The 5,382-nt window shown below is 41.6% G+C and overlaps 1 pseudogene; it reads right to left on the bottom strand.

The window, feature by feature from the left end:
- Positions 1 to 1,254: 1,254 nt before the first annotated feature.
- On the bottom strand, positions 1,255 to 3,024 carry LOC121789194 (annotated as a pseudogene).
- Positions 3,025 to 5,382: the final 2,358 nt, after the last annotated feature.

Raw genomic sequence — 5,382 nt, 5'->3', positions numbered from 1 at the left:
TCTCTTAAAAAAGGAAAAAAATAATTTAAACAATAACTAATATTAAGAATAAATAATTTCAAATTAGTATACCAATCCAATTAAGATAACAATTAAATATTAATTGGTTAAACTAAATTAAATCATTGAGTATAATCAATTTTGTCACTAAGACGAAAGGTGATCATATCATATCAAAATATGAAATGCATCATTCTTTATGTTGTATGAATACTTTTTATAACTTTATCTAGTTTCCATATAAATTAGTTAAACATGGCATAAAATTACATATGTGAGTTAGGATAAAAATATGACTAAAACATGATTCGGTACCATCTCGAAGAAATGTGTTAGGGTTTACTATCAAAAGTAGTAAAAATATAATGAAACAAATAATAAGGGATGAATCAAAATGAAAACTAGACGGAAGGAGTAATTTCATTAATACTCCCTCTGTCCCGCTTTAGGGGTCCCGGTTGATCAATTTCGGGCGTCCCGCTTTAGGAGTCTCGGTTGAGATAAACTAATAAAAAATGCCTATAAAGTAAGTAAAAAAGTGTTAAAAGTGGGTCACAACATCCACTACAACATTTATTTATTACACACTCAATTAAAAGTTGCTCCAACATCCACTACAATATTTATTTATTAAACACTCAAACACTTTCTTAAAACATGTGTCCAACTCAACTAGGACTCCTAAAGCGGGACGGAGGGAGTACTATGGTTCTGTTAATAGGCAAGCAATCCTGACTCTATTCTTATAATTCAATCTCATCCATCCACTTAAGAGATCAGATGACTTATAATTGTGTTAGGTTGATATGCACAACAAAATGACCTAAAACTCTATCAAGCCTAAACATACCTTAGCTATAAGCAATATAACAAGAAACACAAAAGCACTAACTGATTTGGGCCTTCTTGCACTACGGCACATGCTAGTTTCTTTCATATTTCTACTTGAATTCTGTTAGTCATTCAGCATGGATACATTAGCAATTAAATATTAGTAAAATCACCCAGTATTATTAAAAATACTCTCTCCAATCCACAATAAAATTATATTTTACTTTTACCACAAATGGTATATAGGTCTCACATTCAACTAACCCATCTCACTCACATTTAATTAATTACTATAAAAAAATCAATATAAATCGTATTCCACTAATTTTTCCAACTCACTATTCTTTGCATTTCTTAAAACTCGTGCTCACACTAAATGTAACCCCTATTGTTGGACGGAGGGAGTAATGAACTCCTCTAAAACTAATCTTCCACATTAGTCCTTGGCGAGGCCATAATCGCTCTACTCATAGGCTGTAAAACATCTGCCGCCATCACAATCCCCCCAAACAACAACCTATAAACCACAACCATCCCAATAACAATGCCCATATCCGCCCACTTCGACCGCCCTATTTCTATCTGCCAAACACGCTCTAAAATCTCCTCCCCCTTGATCTGCCCAAACTGCCCGTCGGGCAGCATCAGCCCCTCGAACTCATTCTTGTAGAAGCCTTTGTTGGTGTATCTTTGGAATGAGATATAGTAAACCGGAAACTTCCAAACAACCTTCGGTATGTCGTCGGGCAGCCGGAAGAAGCCGTCGTTAAGAATCTTGATGCCCTGGATTCCAGCCCCGGCAATGATCCTAACGAGGAAGTTGGGCACGAGGGTCGCCACGGTCATCATTAGGCTCTCCACCAACATCACACAGCTCAGGAGAAGGATCACGAAATAAGCAAAGTGGCTGGCCGACGAGGTAGTACGCCATTGCTCCGGGAATGACCGTTACAAGGACAAGGTATGGGAGGGAGGAGATTGTGTTTCAGAGAGAATCGACTAACAATTGTAGTGCCCGTTGAGACGCTCGCGCATGAATATCTGCAGAGGGAATCGACTAACAATTTAAAACTAGACGACAGACTTTTCTCTGTATTACTTTATTCATCTTTCCTACGTTAAAACATCCAATAACGTTCTCTCTCTCTACTCAAACTCCTTCAAATAAGAATGCATAAAATCTCAAGCCGTCCCAAGAAGTGGTCATCTTCCTTAGAATGGAGGAATTACTTGTAAAAAATTCTCATGTCTTTTTAAAATCGAATTATCTGAAATGCACCAATACTTACTTTCATATCCTCCACAAAAGAAGGGAAGCCTCCAATTGACATAAATGTCATGAAAGATGAAACAAAAAACCAACATTGAAGCCCTCCCCTGTCAAAATAATTAAACAAGTGAACAAGTAATTGGAATAAATCGACCAGCTGATAGTAAAATTATGATTAATTAAAAGAGTGAACAAATTTTGATCGAAATTCAATAATTTACAAACTTTAATTCCTAATGTTTATTTATATGTTGTCTTCTATTATGACATTCTATATTTGATTTATAAATAAGTTTAATTACGATTTAACACACATAAATTTAAGTACCTGAATGGAACGATAAGTGGAGCCAATATTATGAAAAACGGTTCCCACGCATAAGCATAAAGCAACATTTTGTTTAGACAAATGCCTTCCTGGCGGAGGGTTAGGCGGACCCTCAACCCATTCATTCCACAAAAACAGGTTGGTTACAAGACAGCCCAAAAAGAGGTCGGAGATTACAAAATATGCTACAATTACATCAGAAATGAAACGCCTAACATGATGTTCTTGAGAGTACGCAAAGGGCTCCTCCTCGACCGAGGACTGAGTCACCTGAATACTCTAAACGCTACTCCAAGCCAACCTTCCGGAGATTCCCTTATTGCCTTCCTTGTTCAGCCCATTGAGTTTGGAAGCGGAAGTTAGGTATTCCGTTTGCCTCCATCTCAGCCAAGGCTTTCAGCCTAGCCGGTGCTGTGTACTGGTCGAAGACTCTCAGACCTTGCCCCTCCAGTCCCTGCTCTGCAAGGAAGTCAGCTGGCTTGATTCCTTCTCTCGCAATGTAGGATATTTTGGTGTTGAATCCTTTGATCAGATGCTTGACACGACAGATGGTGTGTCTGATCTCTGCTGGGCCGAGTTCATCCCTTGTTATCATTTGAACGATAGTTATCGCGTCCGTTTTCACCCAAATATTCTCTCCATGTCTGCTTGCAAATTTGATACCTAGCTAGAGTGCTTTCAGTTCAGCTTCCAGGCTAGAGGCTGCTTGGACGGCATCACAGAAAGCTGTGATCATTTTTGCCTTCCGAGTTGCGGACAATTCCTCCCCCTCCTGCCTTATTTCTTGAAGAAGAGTACGCACCGTCCGTGTTTACTTTGATCCAAACGTGTTTATATGCTGTCAATCGGCTGATGGTTTCGAGCTAGTTGCCAAGCTGATGCCGAGGTGAAGTTACCGTTCCCAGTAAGATTCCACCGGCAAGTATCCTTATCCGTCCTATAGAACTGGGTCTCCAAAATTTTCCTTAGGACTGATGCCGGGCATCCCCTCTGCTCAAGAAAGGATCCGAGTTTTTCTTGATCCCAACTATCCCCTCTCCAGAAACTACACACCAATAGATTGGCATCCGAAAGTTCCGTGTTCACCAGATCCTGTAGCGGGGTTTCCTCGAGCCAAATATCTTCCAGAAAGCTGATTTTTACTTCCCCCAGAGACCACCGCATGAAGGGTTGGATTTTCTTTCCCGCTTGAAATATATGTCTCCAGATAGGGCTATGTCTGCGAGACATAGAGACCACCGGTGGCGCAGAACGAAAACAGTATTTGGCGTACATAAATTGTGCCCAGAGAGACTCTCCTTCGCGAAACCTCCACCAAAGTTTATAACTGAAGGCCCGAACAATGTCATGGAACCTCCGAATGCCCAGCCCTACTTCTGCGCAAGGTCTGCAACAGTCTAACCATTTGATCCAGTGAGTTTTCCTAGAATCATTTGAAGAGCCCCACAAGAACCTTGCTAGGATTTGTTCCATGCGGTGGAGAGCCGATGCAGTTGGTTCTAGGACTTGGAAAACATTGAGAGGTATGGACTTGAGCATACTTTTGATGAGCATGAGCCTACCTCCAAAGGATAAGTGTCTATGGGACCATGAGAGTACTCGGCTCGAAATTTTGTCTCTGATAAACTAGAAGAGCTCATTCTTTTTTTTCCCTGTACAGAGGAACGCCGAGGTAGAGGAAAGGAAATGAACCCCTACTAAAACCTCCATTCCTCCGAGTGGAGGCTGCCCATGCCGAGTTTTTATCATGCACATAAAAGCTGCTCTTAGCTGCATTGATTTTTTGGCCCGAGACTTCTTCGTAGTGTTTGATTACATTGTCCAAGTTTGGTTTGTGCCGCATCGCTCGCCTGTGTAAAGACCAAAATATCATCTGCATACGAGAGGTGCGATATGCTGATGCAGTTCCTCCCTGTACCATATCTCATCTCCTTTTTGCCTATTATGAGTTTGTCTAGCAGCCGAGAGAAGTAGTCCGCTGCGAGCACGAAGAGGCCGTGTGATAACAGGTCTCCTTGTCTGAGTCCCCGCGATGATTGGAAGAATCCTCCTGGGCTCCCGTTAATTAAGACAGAGAACCTGCAGGAGCTGATACAAAGCTTGATCAGATCGATCCATTTCTCCGGAAAGCCCATGTTATGCATGGCTTTCAACAGGAAGGCCCATTGCACTCGATCGTAGGCTTTTGCCATGTCAAGTTTGACCGCGACATTAGGTGATGGGTGATTTCTATGGATGTCGTGTATTAATTCCTGAGCAAGGAGGGCATTATCGTTGATGAGTCTACCTCGGATGAATCCACTCTGGTTCGGGGAAATGATCTTTGGAAGTAGTAGAGCCAGCCTTGATGCCAGAATTTTTGAGATAATTTTATTCGTTACGTTACACAGGCTGATTGGTCTGTAGTCCGACCATGCTTCTGGTTTATCTTTTTTCGGAAGGAGGATAAGCATTGCTGACGTAAAACCTCTCGGCATGTAGGACCCCTCAAAGAAGATTAAGACTGCCTCATGCACGTTCGTTCTTACTATGTTCCAGCACGTTTGAAAGAAAAGGATGATGAGAAGCCATCCGGCCCGGTGTGCTATAGGTGTCGATGTTCACACAGCCGTTTAACCTCCTCCAACGTTGGGGCTGCACATAACGCCTCCAAGTTAGTGTCTTCCGGCAGTTTCTGGAGTATTGAAAAATCAGGTTGAGCTGCGGCCTCTCCTTCCGAGGATAGAAGATTCTTAAAATAGGCCGTTGCCGACGCTCTAATTTCTCCCTCCTCACTAATTTCTCTGCGCCCTTCCTTGATTGAATGAATACGAGATCTGATCCGTTTTGTTTTACTCATCCATGAAAGAATTTTGTGTTTCTCTCACCCTCCACCGCCTATTTGATAGCTGTTTTTTGTTTCCCAAAACTCTTCTTCCATTCGAACTTGCAAGATATATTCTGCCGAGCTCTT

Source organism: Salvia splendens, unplaced genomic scaffold (genome assembly GCF_004379255.2).
Source record: "Salvia splendens isolate huo1 unplaced genomic scaffold, SspV2 ctg166, whole genome shotgun sequence".
NCBI classification, from domain to species: domain Eukaryota; kingdom Viridiplantae; phylum Streptophyta; class Magnoliopsida; order Lamiales; family Lamiaceae; genus Salvia; species Salvia splendens.
This window is presented reverse-complemented; position numbering and strand designations above follow the sequence as displayed.